Source organism: Hyla sarda, chromosome 8 (assembly GCF_029499605.1).
Source record: "Hyla sarda isolate aHylSar1 chromosome 8, aHylSar1.hap1, whole genome shotgun sequence".
NCBI lineage: Eukaryota > Metazoa > Chordata > Amphibia > Anura > Hylidae > Hyla > Hyla sarda.
The window spans coordinates 52,953,349-52,974,117 of NC_079196.1; the positions used below are offsets into that span (position 1 = coordinate 52,953,349).

The following is a 20,769-nucleotide window of genomic DNA, read 5'->3' on the forward strand; positions in this document are numbered from 1 at the left end:
AAAAATTGATTCAATATATATTAGTAAGTTCACATACGCATTGGAGCTCGGTTTGGAGAGCTTAGTCTGCATAATCCATTTCAATAGAGGGATAGGAGCAGAAAAAAATAAATTCTGTAAGCAGAAATTTTTTTGTCCACTGAAATCCTGATGGAAACTAGATAGACCCCATGGAATCTTTTGGTATTTTTGTAGTGAAAGGACTCCCTGATCAGATCCTCCAATGTAGATGTTAACTTAGCATAAGGGAGTTATCTAGTTATGTAAAACTTATCCCCTAGTCTTGGCAGTGACAGCCACTACGCTGCCAATCACTGGATAAGGAGCAACACCACTGCGGACGGTGAATGACTGAGCAAGTCCTCACTACTAAGGCCCCTTTCACACTATAAAGTTGTTCCGTTAAAAGATCCGTTATAAACGTCTGATAGGAAAGCCTTAAAAACAGATGTTAATCGTCTGTTACAAAATCCCATTCAATGGGATTTTTTGATTATCCGTTATGAGCCGTTATAGTCCATCATGAATAACGGACGTTATTTGTGATGGAAGATAAACGGCACATGCACAAATTTTTCTTCAGTCACAAGAAACGGGCAAATTAACGGCCATTATTTTTAACATTGAAGTCTATGGCAAACGGATGAGCCTTTATGTCATCGGTTTGCACCTGGTTTAGAATATCCGTTATTACTTCTCATTCTCAGAAGAGGTGACATCAGCAGACTCCTGCAGTGCTGAGGGACTACTACTACTCCCATCATGGAACAGACTTGTTTCCATGATAGAAGTAGTAGTTCCCTGTCTGCGGGAGTCTGCCAGTGGCTGGGGAGGCTACATTAGTATTTGTGCTACTACTCCCAACATGGAACAGACTCTGTTCCATGATGGGGGTTGTAGTACAGGGGCTGAGGGATTGATCACACAGGGTGTCACTTCTGAGACCCCATGCGATCAGAAGTTACTAAGCAGGGGAGCGGGTGGTATGGTCCGCAACCCTGCGATGTATCGTGTGTTTTTACTTTCATTTTTAAATCCCCAGCTGGGAGCCCTGAATGGCAGGTACTGAGGAGCAATTCAGGACTCTCCGCAGGGGTTTTAAAATGAACATTGTGAGCGTCAGTGGGGGCCATATGTATATTAAAAGCGCTGTTTATAATATGCCCCACACAGCGCATTAATAAAGATATGACCTCCGCCGGTGCATTTATAAATATATACCCCTCTCAGGCACATTTATAATATCCCCCCCATCAGCGCATTTATAATGTACCCCCCTCAGGCACATATCTCATAATATGCCACTGCAGCGCTATGTATGTATGCTTTTTATACATAGCGCTGCAGGGGTGTGTATATATATAGATATATATATAAAAACCAGATACAGGCGCAGCACTCCAACAAAATAAGTGATTTAATGTCTCATGTCAGCATTACAACGTTTCAGCTCCTCCTGGAGCCTTTTTCAAGCATCTTGAAAAAGGCTCCAGGAGGAGCTGAAACGTTGTAATGCTGACATGAGACATTAAATCACTTATTTTGTTGGAGTGCTGCGCCTGTATCTGGTTTTTATCTTGGATGGACTCTGATCAAGTCCTTTGGGACGCTGGCACCAATTTTTTGGTTGGACTGGATAAGTAGTGCTGCTTTATTTTGGGATTATAATTAGATATATAGATATATATATATATATAGAGAGATATATATATATATATATAGAGAGATATATATATATATATATATATAGAGAGATATATATATATATATATATATAGAGAGATATATATATATATATATATATATATATATATATATAGATATATATATATATATATATATATATATATAGAGATATATATATATATATATATATATATATATATAGAGAGAGAGATATAGATATATATATATATAGAGAGATATAGATATATATATATATATAGAGAGAGAGATAGAGAGATAGAGAGAGAGAGAGAAACGTGGGGGGGGGGGGGGGTAGACATATAGCGTTATCTGCCCCCCACAGCACTCATATACATATGCCCCTGCAGCGCTATGTATGAAAAGTATTGTATCAGCATCATCGGGCCGGCCGGCTGCTGATAGATATACTTTTCATAAATAGTCCTGCGGTGGTATAATATGAGAAATGTGCCAGCGAGGGGCACATTATAAATGCGCTGGTGTTGGGCACATTATAAATGCGCTGGTGTTGGGCACATTATAAATGCCCTGGTGTTGGGTACATTATAAATGCGCCGGCAGGGGTCACATTATAAATGCGCTGACGGGTGTCACATTATAAATGCGCTGACGGGTGTCATATCTTTATTAATGCGCTGCGGGGGGTGGGCATATTATAAATGCGCTGGGGGGCTAGATATATAGGCTACTAGCTTTTGAACGCGGCTTCGCTCGCGTTGAATTTGGGGTAACAGATCTACTACAAACATTGAACCCTCATTTCACCCCTTCAGAAGTGGAATTTTAGAAAACACGTGTTTCTTTATCTCTAATTGTTAGCCTAAAAACAAAGTTTCATGCTTCAAAAATGACGGACTTCCATTCAAACTTTCAAGTACTTCTTCACTCCCTTAAGGGTTGAATTTCGAAATAACCTTTCTTATTCCTCGTCTACGTCTTAAAAACATTCAGCTTTCTAGATCCAAGAGTTTAGGCTAGGCATTGATGAGTCAGTGAGTCAGGCCTTATATATATATATATATATATATATATATATATATATATATATATATATATATACATACACACACACACACACACACACACACACATCTGCAACCCCCCCCCCCCCCCAGCACTTTTAATATACATATGGCTCCCGCTGCCACTCACGTTAATTTTAAAAACCAAAACCAGCGGAGAGCCCTGAATTGCTCCGCAGTACCGGCCATTCAGGGCTCCCCACTGGGGATTTAAAAATGAAAGTAAAAACGCATATTATATATAGAAACGTAGCATGCCGCCCCTCTCCCCTGATTAATAACTTCTGATCGTATGGGGTCTCAGAAGTGAAACCCGGTGTGATCAATGCCTCAGCCCCTGTACTACAACCCCCATCATGGAAAAGAGTCTGTTCCATGATGGGGGTAGTAGTACACACAAATGTAGCCTCCCCAGCCACCGGCAGACTCCTGCAGCTGGGGAATTACTACTCCCATCATGGAAACAAGTCTGTTCCATGATGGGAGTAGTAGTAGTCCCAGCAGTTGGAGTCTGTAGGCAGAGGTGTATAACAGCCGTACATGAGGGATGTTATAACGGGTCTTAATGGATGAATATGCCCGTTATTTTGATGGACATTATTCAGCCGTTATTTCATTTGTTATTATACATCCTTTTTTACACAGAAAACAGATGTTTAATAACAGATGAATGCTCATAGTGTGAAAGGAGCCTAAGTATGTCTGAGTGGGGCCCAGAACGCTCAACAGGGAGAGCCCTACTGGGCCCTACTGGTCAGAAGCCTACCCTCACCCCACACTCATAACCACTTTGAATGTAAAGAGACAACAAAATTGTGATTTACAAACACTGCTGATATAAAATTGAACATATAAATTATGAAATATGTATTAGATTTCTACAATGCAAACTGGCATTCTGGGCTTGCAATGTGCCTTCACAATTTCATTGTGTATGGTCATAACTCAGGATTTCCAAAGGTGAGCCACATATAAGGTGTTGTAAGCTACAAGTGGCTCCTGAGCCACTGCCCTAAGGGTATCCTCATACAATAAAAATTCCACTATATGGACTCTATTTTCCATGACTGCAACGTGAAATTCATGTGACTGACTAAACAATGTCTATTCTTCTGTCACAGATTTCAGCATGTGGTAGACTGAACATGGATTAGCTCTTCTAATCCGCATTCAAACCCATTGCTGTTAAATTGCACCACTGGACCATGGCATTGTGTTTGTGCTTTGCAGCCAATTGCCACTTGTCATTAGACATTTTCATTATACAGCAAATTACTATGGTTTTTACAGTGCAATTTTTGGCTGCCCAGCTTCCATGCATGAACAATCTCAAAGATTTCGTTTCACCTGTAGAAAGCTGTGCAGTAAAAACGCCCTAAACTGTCTATGGGATTTGTCGAGCCATAATTGGGGAGAGAAAAAAAAGATGGTGCCTTTTAGCACGTTAGATCACCCTAATAATTGTGGGTAATTTTGATTCATTTTACTATCTATATAATAGAATAACCTTGAAACATTGCAGTTTTCATTCTGGCCATTAGGTCTAATATTAAGATGACACTTCCGGCAGTATCCTCCTTATCACAGGCAGGAGTACAGCACAGAACATGATATAGTATTTGGCTCTTATCAGAAGAAAAAAAAAGTAGGTGAAACATTTTTTGTTAATACTTGCATTCCACAATAAGCAATTCCAGGAGAGGTTTTTCTTAAAGGGTTACTCTGCTCCCCAGCGTCCGGAACTCAATGTTCCGAACGCTGGATGCGGGCTTCCGTGTTCACGCCAGCCCCCTTGTGACGTCATGCCCACGCCCCCTCCCATAGACTTTCATTGAAGGGGGGGGGGGGGGGCGTGACATCAGGTAAGCATGCACCCAGCATTTGGAACATTGAGTTTCGGGATCTGGGAAACGGAATAACCCTTTAAAACTCTTCCTTTTGCTTTACCATTCTTCTAATCCTGTGTTTCCCAACCTGTGTGTTTCCAGCTTTTGCAAAACTACAACTCCCAACATGGCACAGCCTTTGGCTGGGAATTGTAGCTTTGCAATAGCTGGAGACAGATGTGTTGGGAAACACTCCTCAAGTCAATAAGTTGTGTAACTGAGTTGTCAATTCTTTTGTACATTTCCAGGAGGAATATAAGGAGGAATGGCCCAATGCACAGTCCCTATTAAAAAGGGCACCAGAACTAGTCACAGCAGAATGTCAAGAACATCTGAGCCATTGTAAGACCAAAGGGGCCAACTGAAGCTTATTTAGATATCAAATCCCTGGATTTCTACCTATACCACAACCTTCTGTTTTCTGAAAACTTAAAAAAAAAATAAGTTTGTATAAAGAAATTGCACATTAATTCCTTATTTCCTTTTTTTGTGCATCAAACTGAGTATCCCCCAACACAGGACAGAGCTTTAATTCCACAGTCATTGCTTTCCTTATATATACTACCGATGTCACCAGACTTACGTAATCTGACGTAATCTTGCATCTCCGCTTCCAGTGACATGCTTCCTCGCTATACTGCATGAGCAGACATTGAAAATCAATCATGTCCCAGGGAGCCAGCTTATGGGCTGCTAAATACCTAGCCACTTCATTACTGGAGTAACCGGCTGAAACAGAACATGTTATATTCACTACAAGCCTTATCCGTTCAGCTGTGAGAAGGCATCAATGGCAGATTTCCAGGGACTGTGCAGTGATCAGCTCCCAGTCACCCTGAGCAGCAAATAGACAATCTATTGTACTGACATCTTGCCTGTTTAAGCCAGTGATAATCGCATACAAGAAACAAAAGGGGAGGAAAAAAAAGAGTAATGATGTACAAATCACCTACATACATAAACAGCCTGTGAAGTCCCTAAAGTGTGGCATTACCATAGTAACACTGACGGAAAAATGACACAGAATCTATACAAGAAGAGAAAAGGTGGAGCTCACCTACAACAAAAGACAACATAATAACCAGAAGAAAAAAAAATCCATCAAAATTTGTCTTACAGTGAATCTCTAAAACAGCAAGGGCTATAGGTTTAGCAAATGTAAGAATTTCGTTTGTCGACAGGGGTTGTTCACTTTAGAAAAACACATTTTATATACCCTATTAGGATATTCAGAATGTATAGTAGGAGGTCTTCCGTTCATGATCCTTAGCAGTGGTCAACAGCTCCTCCCGTTGTGAAGGATCAGTACTTTCTACAGGACACATATATCCTATTCGTTTGATTGACCACGGCGTAATGCATCATTTTGCCTGTTGGGGCGCTGCAGGGGAAAAAAGTTTAAAGAAAAACTGACAGTTTGTTCACCTGCACTTAACCCAATATACTGGGTCATAGTGTGGGAGAACAAATATAAAAAGAGGGGTTACTTACATTAATCGGTGGAGTAGTTGCAGAGTTATGGCTGTTTATCCACAAATTCCTATTGAGCTGCTCTGCGCAATGGAGGCGGGGGAGGGCTTGCTGAACTCCCTTACCTCCTCAATATTCAAGTGAACAACGCCTTGGTTAGTGGAGCCTCCTGGCTTATGATGGAATAGCAAAGGCAAATAGTGTCTTTAACCCCTTAAGGACTCAGCCCATTTTGGCCTTAAGGACAATTTAATTTTTACGTTTTCATTTTTTCCTCCTCGCCTTCTAAAAATCATAACTCTTTTATATTTCCATCCACAGACTAGTATGAGGGCTTGTTTTTTGCGCGACCAGTTGTCCTTTGTAATGACATCACTCATTATATCATAAAATGTATGGCGCAACCAAAAAACACTATTTTTGTGGGGAAATTAAAACGAAAAACGCAATTTTGCTAATTTTGGAAGGTTTCGTTTTCACGCCGTACAATTTATGGTAAAAATGACGTGTGTTCTTTATTCTTAGGGTCAATACGATTAAAATGATACCCATTATTATATACTTTTATATTATTGTTGCGCTTAAAAAAAATCACAAACTTTTTAACCAAATTAGTACGTTTATAATCCCTTTATTTTGATGACCTATAACTTTTTTATTTTTCCGTATAAGCGGCGGTATGGGGGCTCATTTTTTGCGTCATGATCTGTACTTTTTTTTGATACCACATTTGCATATAAAAAACTTTTAATACATTTTTTATAATTTTTTTTCTAATAAAATGTATTAAAAAAGTAGGAATTTTGGACTTTTAAAATTTTTTTTCGTTCACGCCGTTCACCGTACGGGATCATTAACATTTTATTAGTTCGGACATTTACGCACGCGGCGATACCAAATATGTCTATAAAAAATGTTTTTTACGCTTTTTGGGGGTAAAATAGGAAAAAACGGACGTTTTACTTTTTTATTGGGGGAGGGGATTTTTCACTTTTTTTTACTTTTACTTTTACATTTTTTTACATTTTTTTTTACACTTGAATAGTCCCCATAGGGGACTATTCATAGCAATACCATGATTGCTAATACTGATCTGTTCTATGTATAGGACATAGAACAGATCAGTATTATCGGTCATCTCCTGCTCTGGTCTGCTCGATCACAGACCAGAGCAGGAGACGCCGGGAGCCGCACGGAGGAAGGAGAGGGGACCTCCGTGCGGCGTTATGAATGATCGGATCCCCGCAGCAGCGCTGCGGGCGATCCGATCGTTCATTTTAATCGCGAACTGCCGCAGATGCCGGGATCTGTATTGATCCCGGCACCTGAGGGGTTAATGGCGGACGCCCGCGAGATCGCGGGCGTCGGCCATTGCCGGCGGGTCCCTGGCTGCGATCAGCAGCCGGGATCAGCCGCGCATGACACGGGCATCGCTCCGATGCCCGCGGTTATGCACAGGACGTAAATGTACGTCCTGGTGCGTTAAGTACCACCTCACCAGGACGTACATTTACGTCCTGCGTCCTTAAGGGGTTAATAAGGGGTACTCCACTGGAAAACATTTTTTTTTTTCTTATTTTAAATCAACTGGTGCCAGAAAGTTAAACAGATTTGTAAATTACTTCTATTAAAAAATCTTAGTCCTTACAGTACTAATCAGCTGCTGTATACTCCACAGTAAGTTATTTTCTTTTTGAAATTTCTTTCTGTCTGACCACAGTGCTCTCTGCTGACACCTCTGTCCATGTCAGGAACTGTCCAGAGTAGGAGCAAATCCCCATAGCAAACCTATCCTGCTGTGGACAGTTCCTGACATGGACAGAGGTGGAGCATACAGAAGCCGATAAGCACTGGAAGGGTTAGGATTTTTAAATAGAAGTAATTTACAGAACAGTTTAACTTTCTGCTATCAGTTGGTTTAAAAAACAAATTTCCAGCAGATTACTGCATTAATCCAAAGCCCCAGTGTAGATTTAGAGGCGATGTTCTATTTATTGAAACCGGAACACTGAATGAAGAGAGAATCAGCGGATCTAAACTCTTCAGTTCTATTGAGGTACACAGCACGTTTGACAACCAAAGTATGAAGTCTGGTTTGAACTTCATTACAGTGATCCCTCAACATAGGATCGTAATCCGTCCAAAATGGACCATCGTTTGTTGAAACCATCGTATGTTGAGGGGTCCGTGTAATGTAAAGTATAGGACAGTGGTCTACAACCTGCGGACCTCCAGATGTTGCAAAACTACAACACCCAGCATGCCCGGACAGCCAACGGCTGTCCGGGCATGCTGGGAGTTGTAGTTTTGCAACATCTGGAGGTCCGCAGGTTGAAGACCACTGGTATTAAAGGTTGTACTCACCTGTCCCCGCTCGTCACCGCTGCCCTGGATGTCTTCGCCCATCGCTGTCGCCGTGTCCCCGACGCTCCGGCAAGGCCTCTGCTTCCCCGGCATCCTCGCTCTCAGTCACCGCCATCACGTCGTTAAGCACGTCGCTCCTATTGGATGACGGGACGGCGTGGGCAGCGACGTGATGAAGTTGGAGGAGAGCGCCGATGATGCAGGGATCCAGAAGAGGACACACCGGAGCCCCGAGGACAGGTAAGTGATCGTCAGCGGAGCACACGGGGCACCGTAAATGGCTATCCGGCGGCAGCTGAAGAAGTCTGCGCTGTCGGATAGCCGTTTATGCGATGGCCCCGACATACAAAAGCATCGTATGTTGATGCTGCCTTCAACACGCGATGGCCTCTGAGAGTCCATCGTATCTTGAAATGATCGTATGTCAGGGCAATCGTAAGCTCGGGGGGGGGGGTCACTGTATTAGGGTTTGTACAAAAACCTAGAAGAAAGACCTCTTAATTGAGGTTATATGAGGACATGACTATATAGAACGGAATGTAGGATCTTCCAGAACAATCATTTAAAATCGGCTTGACCAATAGGCTTAAAGGGATGGACTGTAAGGACGTCCAAGGAGGGAATAGACCCTTGACAGTTGGATGTAAATTTATCACAAAAATTCAGTTGTCAAAAGTTTGGAAAGTTTTCCCTGAAAGCGACAATTGATGGCTGAGAACTGGACTCTAAGGGTGTTAGGTTTCAGTCTTTATTTTATTTATTATTTTATTATATTTATTTATATAGCGCCTACAGATTCCGCAGCGCTTACAATTATGGGGTACAAACAAAGACAAGTATCAGACATAATATTACACAATAACTATTCAAACAAGAGGTGTGGGGATATGTTGAGGATATGTTGAGGATATGTTGAGGCCAATTAGAGAATGTTATAGGCCTGTCTGAAGAGATGTGTTTTTAGGCCACGTTTGAAACTATGGATGTTGTTGTTGAGTCTGAGGGATTGAGGGATAGCATTCCAGAGAACCGATGCAGCACGAGTGAAGTCTTGCAGACGGGAGTGAGAAGTTCGGATTATAGAAGATGTTAGTGTGAGATCATTAGCAGATCGGAGAGAACTTGTAGGATGGTAGACAGAGATGAGAGAGGAGATGTAGGGAGGTGCAGCATTGTGGAGGGCTTTGTGTGTGAGACTGAGGATTTTGTACTGTATTCTGGACTGAATTGGTAACCAGTGTAGTGACTGGCACAGGGAGGAGGCGTCGGTGTAACGGCTGGAGAGGAAGAGGAGTCTGGCTGCGGCATTAAGGATGGACTGGAGAGGAGAGAGTTTGGAGAAAGGAAGGCCTATTAGTAAACAGTTACAGTAGTCGAGGCGGGAGTGAATCAAAGCAATAATGAGAGTTTTAGCAGTTTCAGTAGTGAGAAACGGGCGGATTCTGGAAATGTTTTTGAGATGCAGGTGACAAGAACGTGAAAGAGACTGAATATGGGGAGTAAAAGACAGATCAGAGTCAAGTATAACACCAAGACAGCGAGCCTGCTGTCCGGGAGTTATGGTAGTACCACATACCGAGATGGAAATGTCAGGGTTATGTACAGTATCAGTTGATGGAGAAAAAAACAAGAAGTTCTGCTTTAGAAATATTTAGTTTGAGATATAAAGAGGACATGATGTCTGAGACGGCAGAGAGACAGTCACTGGTATTCTGTAGGAGTGCATGGGTGATGTTGGAGGAAGAGGTATAGAGTTGGGTGTCATCAGCGTAGAGGTGGTACTGGAAACCAAATCTACTGATTGTTTTTCCAATGGGGGATGTGTAGAGTGAGAAGAGTAGAGGACCCAGGACCGATCCCTGGGGAACCTCGACAGCAAGGGGAAGAGGAAAAGAAGTAGAGCCAGAAAACGAGATGCTAACGGCGTGGTCAGAGAGATAGGAGGAAAACCAGGCGAGAGCAGAGTCCTTGAGACCAATGGAGCGGAGACTACTGAGGAGCAGTTGGTGATCCAGTGTCAAAAGCTGCAGACAGGTCCAAGAGAATCAGTAAAGAGAAATTGCCATTTGATTTGGCCGTCAGAAGATCGTTAGTGACTTTGATTAGGGCCGTTTCTGTGGAGTGAAGGGAGCGGAAACCAGACTGTAAGGGGTCAAGGAGAAAGTTCTCAGAGAGATAGCGGATAAGGCGGGAGTAGACCAAGCGTTCCAGGAGTTTGGAGATAAAGGGGAGATTTGAGACGGGTCGATAGTTGGCTGCACAGGATGGGTCCAGAGAGGTTTCTTTCAATAGTGGGGTTATGATAGTGTTTGAAGGAGGAGGGAAAGACCCCAGAAGAGAGGGAGAGGTTAAAGATTTTAGTCAGGTGACAGCTGAAAGCAGGAGAGAGAGACTGGATGAGGTGTAAAGGCATGGGGTCACTAGAGCAGGTAGTGGGGCGGGCGGAGGAGAGCAGCCTGGAAACCTCATCCTCTGTTACAGGCTCAAAAACAGAGTGATGAAGAGGAGACGTGGCTGGGAATTGGATCAGAACTTTTAGGGGACTGGGAGAGGATTTCATCACGAATGTCATCGATTTTAGTTTTGAAGTATTTGGCCAGGTCTTCAGCACAGAGATCAGTGATTGGGGTCTGTACTTTAGGCCGAAGGAGAGAGTTGAACATGTCAAAAAGGTGTTTTGGGTTGTTAGACAGAGAGGAGATGAGGGAGGTAAAATATGTTTGTTTGGCGAGATGAAGAGCGGAGTAATAGGATTTAAGCATAAATTTATAGTGCAGATAGTCTGAAGAAGTCTTAGTTTTCCTCCACAGACGTTCAGCACACCTAGAGCATCGCCTGAGAAAGCGGGTTGCCAGAGTTGCTGCCGTCTGTGTCGGGAGGTTCGTGTTTTAGAGGGTGCTATTTGATCCAGGGTAGACTTTAGGGTGTCATGGTAATGTTTGGCAGTTCTAAATCAAAGCCTTGACACAGAATTTCTTTTAAGTCTGAAAGAGTAACAGGCTCCACTTGATGTTGTCCTGTTACATACACTCACTGGCCACATTATTAGGTACACCGGTTTAATAGCTTTTTAACACAAATAGTGAATCAGCAATTCATAGTGCAGCAACTCAATGCATTTAGGCATGTAGGCGTGGTCAAGAATGGGGAAGTAAAGGAATTTAAATGACTTTGAAAGTGGCGTATTTGTTGGTATCAGACTGGCTGTTCTATGTATTTCAGAACTAGTGATCTACTAGTATTTTCTCGAACAACTATCTCTAGTGTTTACAGAGAATGGTCCGAAAAAGAGAAAATATGCAGTTAGCTGCAGTTGTGTGGATGAACATTCCTTGTTGATTTCAGAGGTCAGAGAAGAAGAATAGGCAACCTGGTTCGAGATGACAGAAAAGGCAAAAGTAACTCAAATAACTGATTGTTAAACCAGTAACAATCAAGGTATGCAAAATACAATCTCTGAACACACAACACGTCCATACTTGAAGTGAAGCAGATGGGCTACAGCAGCAGAAGACCACACCAGATCAGAACAAGAAATCATGGCTACAGTTCACACAAGCACACCAAAATTGGATAATGGAAGACAGAAAGAATGTTGCTCGTTCTAAAGAGTCTTTGCTTCAGTTGAACATTGAGATGGCAGAGTCAGAATGTAGCTTAAACAACATAAAAGCATGGATCCATCCTGCCTTGTACCAACTGTTCAAGCTGCTTGTGGTGTAAGGGTGTGGGGGACATTTTTTGGCACACTTTGAGCCCCTTAGTACCAATTGAGTATTGTTTAAACATGACAGCCTACCTGAGTATTGTTGATGACCATGTCCATCCCTCTATGACCACAGTGGACCCATCTTCTGATGGCCACTTCCAGTAGGATAATGCACCATGTCACAAAGCTCACACGTGCCGTTTAGAAAGGCTTAGGTGTGAGCAGCAACTTGTTCAAATAAAGTGAATAACGCTTATTGAAAGACATCAGTGCGCTGGGGGTTTCTTCTATACTGATGTAGTCTTCCTCTAGGACCACCTAATCTGTACGGAGAGCTCACCACTTCCATATTGTACCAAAGTTCACACGAACACCTACATGACAATGTCACTGGACTCCAATGGTCTCCACAGGCACCAAATCTCAATCCAACAGATCACAGCTGGAATGTGGTGGAATAGGAGATTCTCATCACGGGTGTGTAGACAACAAATCTGCAGCAACTGTATAGTGCAGGGGTCTCAAACTCAAATTATCTTGGGGCCACTGGAGGTACAGGCTAGGTGAGGCTGGGCCCCTCACATATAATGCCCCCATCATGCGCCCCTCACATATAAGGCCCCCATCATGCCCCCAGATAGATATGTCCCACATCAGGTAGGGCTCCCCAGTAGGTACATAGGCCTCCAAGATAGATGTTACCCACAGCAGTTAGGGCTCCTATTTAAACAATTATGCCCCCTAAGAAGATAGGTTAGCCCCTGGTGATAAGCAGGTCCTCACTTATTAGGCAAATAATTAGGTAAGTTACGTTTCAAAGCTACAGTACTTACATCTCCCTGCTGCAGCCTAAAACGAGCCTTGTATTGCGGGGGTTGAGCGCCATAGGTGACGTTAACACACGCGCCGTGCAGGACGTCAGCATCCTGGTGTCCTGCGCTGCGGATGCGATGATTTCACCAATCGCACGCATCCCTCCAGGAAGGCTCGTTATAGGCTGCAGCAGGGAGCTATAGGTACAGTAGCAGTGTGTCGTGAAGTCTCCTAGCATTTAGCACTGCTTGCCCGAAGCAGTGCTAAATGCCTGAAGAAATCACATGCCTGGCGTATATCAAATTTCGTTCCGCGGACCGGGAGTTTGAGACTCCTGGCGTAGTGTCAACATGTCCATATGGTCCATCTCAGGAGGATGTTTCCAGCACATTGTAAAAAGGATGCCACCAAGAACAAGTCAGTTCGGACAGCAAAATGGTGACTGAGTATTAGGTGTACCTAAAAAAGTGGCAAGTGAGTGTATATCTTTGCTTATATGGCACTTATTACATACATCTTAGCTAATGTAATGCTACTAGTATATATTTTAGCCCATGTGGAATTAATAGTACATCTTGGCACATGTGGTTCATACATCAGATTCCAAAATGTGATAGTTTCTAATTGTGGACATCTAAACTAAACTAATACAAGTTAGTGAGGCCGACAGAGTCAGTTTGGGTTATGTTGCAGTTTGGTAATCATGCAGTAACTCGTGTAGGTGTGATATATAGACTGACTGACCAAGTTAAATAATTAGATGATCTACTAGTTGAGGAAATAGCCAAAAAGACAATGAAAGGAAAAGTTATCCTTATGGGAGACTTCAATCTTCCAGATACAAACTGGAAAACCAATATACCGTATATACTTGAGTATAAGCGGAGTTTTTCAGCACGATTTTTAGTGCTGAAAACGCCCCCCTCGGCTTATAATCGAGCGAACTCTCCGCCTGTCAATACCTTCATCAGTGCTCTTCAACCTGCGGACCTCCAGATGTTGCATAACTACAACTCCCTGCAAGTCCGGGCATGCTGGGTGTTGTAATTTTGAAACCTTTGGAGGTCCGCAGGTTGAAGACCACTGCAGCCTTTGTCATCATCCAGCCCCCCCCCCCCCCCCCCCACTTTGTTTTTTACTCACCTCACCTCAGCGGGACGTTAGGGTGAGCTGGTCCGGGCCATCTATGCTGCAGGGACCTTCCGGTGTGGATAGTTAGTTGTTGCGGGCTGTCCATTTTCACCAGGGGGCCTCTTCTCCACGCTTCGGCCCCAGCGTAGTGACGCTGCCTTGACGATGACGCACAGGGACGTTCATGCGCAACGTCCCTGTGCGGCGTTGTCAAGGCAACGTCACTACTCCGGGGCGAAGCGCGAAGAAGAGGCCCCCCTGGCGAAAATGGACAGCCTGCAACGACTAGCCATCCCCACCGGACGGTCCCTGTAGCATAGATGGCCCGGACCAGCTAACCCTAACTTCCCGCCGAGGAAAGGCGAGTACAAAACAAAAGGGCGCAGTGGTCTTCAACCTGCGGACCTCCAGAGGTTTCAAAACTACAACTCCTAGCATGCCTGGACAGCCAATGCTGGGAGTTGTAGTTTTGCAACATCTGGAGGTAGGCAGGTTGAAGACCACTGATGAAGGGATTGACAGGGGGTGATGATGACGGGGGTCTGGATGATTACATGGGAGGATGATGTATTTCCCACCCTAGGCTTATAGTAGAGCCAATAACTTTTCCTGGGTTTTTGGGGTAAAATTAGGGGCCTCGGCTTATATTTGGGTCGGCTTATATTAGAATATATACGGTTGCTAGTTCTGCCAGGAGTACAGATATTCTAAATTCTCTACTGGGATTGGCTCTACAACAAGTGGTTGAGGAGCCAACCCGGAGGGAGGCCATTATGGATTTGGTATTCACAAATGGGGATTTGGAATATGATGTTATTATAGGTGAAAGCTTGGGATCTAGTGATCACCAGTCAGTGTGGTTTAATATAAGAACGGTGAAGGGGTCACACCACACAAAAAACAAAAAAGTTTTAGATTTTAGAAAAAAGACTTTTAAAAAATGAGATTAGTCCTAAATGAGTACCTATCAGACTGGAACTGATTACATGGAGTCCAGGAGAAATGGAACTACTTAAAAGACGCATTGTTGAAGGCAACAGAAAACTGAATGTTTGTAAAAGCAGAAAAAGGAAGAGACCACTGTGGACCAAAATCTGTGGACCATAAACAAAAAGCTAGCATTTAGTAATTATAAAAAAAAAAAAACAGAGCAATGAAGATAGGGAAATCTACAAGACTAGGCAGAAAGAGGCCAAGAAAGTTATAAGAACTTTTAAAGCGCAGGCAGAAGAAAAACTAGTTCAGTCTGTGAAAAGAGGGGATACGACATTCTTCAGATATATAAATGAAGAAAGGAAATTAAAACAAGGAATAACTAAATTAAAAACATGGGAAGGAAGGTATGTAGAAGAGAATAAAGGGCTAGCCGACTGCCTTAATGAACACTTGTTTTTACAGATGAAAAAGAAAGAAAAGGACCTCCATTAGGGAGGAAGACTAATGAATCGTTTGATGCATGTGTCTTTACAGAGGAATAGCCTCTACATTTGCGGTCTAAAGTGAAGACAAATAAGTCACAGGGGCCTGATGGGATACACCCAAAATTATTAAAAGAGCTTAGTGGTGAGCTAGCAAAACTGTTAACAGATTTATTTAACCAATCACTGGTAACATGTGTCGTCCCGGAAGATTGGAAATTAGCAAAAGTCGTGCCCATTCACAAGAAAGGTAGTAGGGAGAAATCAAGCAACCATAGGCCAGTAAGTCTGACATCAATAGTGGGGAAATTAATAGAAACCCTACTAAAGGATAGGATTGTGGAACATCTAAAATACCATGGTTTGCAAGATAAAAAAAAAATATGCATTTATTTCAAGGAGATCATGTCAAACAAATCTTATTGATTTTTTTTGACTGGGTGTCTAAAATAATAGATGGTGGAGGGGCAGTAGACATTGCATATCTAGATTTAAGTAAGGCTTTTGACACTGTCCCACATAGAAGCCTTATCAATAAACTACAGTCATTGAGCTTGGACTCCCATATTGTTGAGTGGATTAGACAGTGGCTGAATGACAGACAACAGAGGGTTGTAGTCAATTGAGTATATTCAGAGCAAGGTCTTGTTACCAGTGGAGTACCTCAGGGATCTGTACTGGAACACATTTTGTTTAATATCTACATTAGTGATATTGCAAAAGGACTAGATGGTAAGGTGTGTCTTTTTGCTGATGACACAAAGATATGTAACAGGGTTGATGTTCCTGGAGGGATATGCCAAATAGAAAAGGATTTAGGCAAACTAGAAGAATGGTCAGAACTCTGGAAACTGAAATTTAATGTGGATAAGTGCAAGATAATGCACCTGGGGCGTAAAAACCTGTGGGCAGAACATAGAATATTTGACAGTCCTGACCTCAGTATCTGAGGAAAGGGATTTAGGAGTAATTATTTCAGAAGACTTAAAAGGTAGGAAGACAATGTAATAGAGCAGTAGGAAATGCTAGAAGAATGCTTGGATGTATAGGGGGAGGTAAAAGCAGTAGAAAGAAATAGGAGAGAAGTGCTCATGCCGCTGTACAGAACACTGGTGAGGCCTCACTTGGAGTATTGTGTGCAGTATTGGAGACCGTATGTCCAGAAGGATATACAGTGGGGATCAAAAGTTTGGGCACCCCAGGTAAAAATTTGTATTAATGTGCATAAAGAAGCAAAGGAAAGATGGAAAATTCTCCAAAAGGCATCAAATTACAGATTAGACTTTATTTCCATCATTTACAGGCACCCTGCAGAATTTAAAGTATGCACTGCCCCCTTTGCAAAGCTGAGACCTGCCAGTGTCATGGATTGTTCTCAATAATCATCCTGGAAGACCAGGTGAGGTCAATCTCAAAGATTTTAAATGCCCAGACTCATCTGACCTTGCCCCAACAATTAGCACTATGGGTTCTTCTAAGCAGTTGTCTAGAAATCTGAAACTGAAAATAGTTGACGCTCACAAATCTGGAGAAGGCTATAAGAAGATAGCAAAACGTTTTCAGATGTCAATATCATCTGTTCGGAATGTAATTAAGAAATGGCAGTCATCAGGAACAGTGGAAGTTAAAGCAAGATCTGGAAGACCAAGAAAATATCAGACACAACAGCTCGCAGAATTGTGAGAAAAACTATTCAAAACCTACGTTTGACTGCACAATCCCTCCAGAAAGATCTGGCTGACACTGGACTTGCGGTACACAATTCCACTATAAAGAGATACTTGTACAAATATGGTCTTCATGGAAGAGTCATCAGAAGAAAACCTCTTCTATGTCCTTACCACAAAAATCAGCGTTGAACTTTGCAAATGTACATATAGACAAGCCTGATGCATTTTGTAAACAAGTTCTGAGGACTGATGAGGTTAAAATTGAACTTTTTGGCCAGAATGAGCAAAGGTACGTTTTGTGAAGAAGGGGAACAGAATTTAATGAAAAGAACCTCTGTCCAACTGTTAAGCATGGGGGTGGATCAATCATGCTTTGGGGTTGTATTGCAGCCAGTGGCACAGGGAACATCTCACGAGTAGAAGGAAAAATGGATTCAATAAAATTTCAGCAAATTTTGGATCCTAACTTGATGCCATTTGTGAAAAAGCTGAAGATAAAGAGAGGATGGCTTCTACAAATGGATATCCACAGGAAATTACATCAAGAGCCATAAACTGAAGGTTTTGCCATGGCCTTCACAATCTCCTGACCTCAACATAATTGAAAATCTATGGATAGACCTTAAAAGAGCAGTGCGTGACAGACAGCCCAGAAATCTCAAAGAACTGGAAGACTATTGTAAGGAAGAATGGGCAAAGATACCTCAAACAAGAATTGAAAGACTCTTGGCTGGCTACAAAAAGCGTTTACAAGCTGTGATACTTGCCAAAGGGGGCAGTACAAGATATTAACTCTGCAGGGTGCCCAAACTTTTGCAGACGCCATTTTTTTGTTTTCTGTTATTTTGAAAGTATAAATGATGGAAATAAAATTAACTTTTGTTGACATATTATAAGAATGTCTAATCTGTAATTTGATGCCTTTTAGAGATTTTTCCATCTTTCCTTGGATTCTTTATGCACATTAATACAAATTTTTACCTGGGGTGCCCAAACTGTTGATCCCCACTATAGATACTCTTGAGAGTTCAGAAAAGAGCTAGTAAACAAGTACATAGATTGCAGGATAAAATTTACCAGGAAAGGACCTTAACATGTATAGCTTGGAAGAAAGAAGAGACAGCGGGGATATGATAGAAACTTCTAAATACATAAACGGAATTGAGAGAGGAGGTTTCTGCGTGTGTGAGGGACTATGTAAGGTTGAACTTAGATCCGGATTTGTCGTTGGTGTCAGTCAAGCTACAGGCTCGGTCCTCCTTGCCTCTTTACCTAGCAGACAGGCTTAATATCTTTAAAATGATATACCTACCTATGTTTTTGTATCTCTTCCATCTTTCTCCGGTGATTCCTCCTAGGAAACACTTTCTTAAGCTGAGTGGCACATTGAAAACCTTCGATTGGTAAGATAAACCACCGTGACTGGGTCGGGTGCTGCTTCAGGCGCCTAAACAGTGGGGCGGCTTAGCAGCTCCTAATATCTACGATTAATTTTTAGCTTCTCAATTGGTGTATGCTGTCTACTGGATTGACCTTTATCTGGCGAATGCATCTACTGCCCTTGCAGGAGCTCTCGTGGGTTCGTATGAAACCTTGACCAATACCCTTTACAGATACACTTCTAATTCTAGGTTGTTGGCCCCTATTCAAACTGTGGTTGAGGTGTGGTCGGTGGTCTCCAGACGCTTCCCGTTGCCTGTGAGGTCTCCTAGAGCATCTCTGTGTGAGAACCCTCATTTTGAGCACCTACAGGAGTCTGGAGTGATCATGGAGTCAAGCTCGCTATGCATTTGTTTGGGGAATTTCCTTCTTTCCCCGAATTACGTGACCGCTTTAATCTCCCTCGGAGTGCTCAATTTCGGTACTTCCAGCTGAGGTATGCGGTAGTGGCGCAATTTGGCTCTCTTGATGTGACTCCAGCTTTTTGGGAGGTGTAGATACTTCTGGGTACCACTGACCTTTCTAAACCTCTGACACAGGCATATGCATCACTTCAATCTGTGGGCCCTGACCCGTTTGAGTTGGCTTTTGTAAAGTGGATGGCTGATATTCCTGATCTGTCGGAGGACCAGTGGAGGGAAGTTACTAAAACCTATTACCCTACGGTGATCAGTGCTAGGGACATGCTTATCTAAGCTAGACTGCTATTACGTCTATATTAAACTCCAGTCAAGCTGTTCCCTATTGGGGTTTCTGTTTCAGATTCTTGTTTTAGGTATCACACGGATGTGGGCTCTCTTCTACACGCTATGTGGAGCTGTCCATGTGTGGAACCCTTTTGGAGAGGGGTGATGCAGTTTTTTGACAGATCACTTCGAGTTTCCATTTGTGTTTTCCCCTGTTGTATGTCTGTTAGGTGTCAATAATGATCTGGGCACAGGCTCCCATAGGCGCCTACTCTTTCGGTTTCTATTGTTCTGTGCCCGTAAGGTTCTTATGGCCTGGAAGCATACCTCTCCTCCTCCCATTGCATAGTGGTTTAATTTGGTTAATAAATATATACCGATGTATAGGACTCTTTATAGTAGTCGTAAATGCCCGAAAAAATTTGACAACGTCTGGGTGCCCTGGTTACTGATAGGTGAATCGGTGGTGCCCCCAGAACGGGTGAGTTCTCCTGGGTAGTGGTGCGCTGTTTCTCTCTGACTAGGTGAGGTGGGAGGGGGGGGGCACTCCGGGGCTGTGTGTGTGTGCCTGATTGTTGTGTGTCTGTCTTGTGTCTTGTTGGTTGTTTGGGCGCAGATCAACTTCATTTTCCATTCCTGAGATGCTTCAGTATCCTGACTCTTTTATCCTTATTGTGGGGGATTGGGGAGCTCTGTACTCGAGCTACATGTTTATTGTATGCTCTGTTTATTCATCATCAAAAGATATAAGTAAATACTTTAAAAAAAAATACATGAAGGGAATCAACACTGTAAAGGAGGAGAGCATATTTCAAAGAAGAAAAACTACAACAAGAGGACAGTTTTAAATTAGAGGGGCAAAGGTTTCTGCAGTAATATCAGGAAGTATTACTTTACTGAGAGAGTAGTGGATGCATGGAATAGCCTTCCTTCAGAAGTGGTTGCTGCAAATACAGTGAAGGAGTTTAATCACACATGGGATAAGCATAAGGCTATCCTTCATATAAGATAGCATATGAAAAACAAAAAAAAGGTGAGAAGGGGAATTTGCGCCCCTAGTGAAGGACGTTACAGTTAAGTTCAAAGTAGAATTAAAATTAAACTCACCAAGTTCAGTTGCATTCAGAGCGCAACACCTCAGATAGCGTTCTTTAATCAATATGTCTCCAGACCAGCAGCCTCGGTCCTCTAGTAGCAGCCTTGCTGTTCCCGCTCAAGGCAATAGGGAAAATAGTAAAAAGATTAACCGATCCTGGCGCTGGTACTCTGGATATAAGAAGGACTTGAAATCCAATGGTGTTCCTTTAAATGGTTTTTATTTTACAAACACATATGCAACGCGTTTCTGGTCCGAAACGGACCCTTTGTCAGGCAAGGTGTGTCACACACCTTGCCTTCTTAAATTTAAGTCCTTCTTAAATCCAGACTACCAGCGCCAGGATCGGTTCATTTT

The 20,769-nt window shown here is 42.6% G+C and overlaps 1 protein-coding gene across 5 annotated transcripts in view; it reads right to left on the reverse strand.

The window, feature by feature from the left end:
* The window catches only part of TLK1 (tousled like kinase 1), a 462,887-nt gene that overhangs the window by 205,550 nt on the left and 236,568 nt on the right, over positions 1–20,769 (reverse strand). The gene's annotated exons all lie outside the window — the stretch shown is intronic.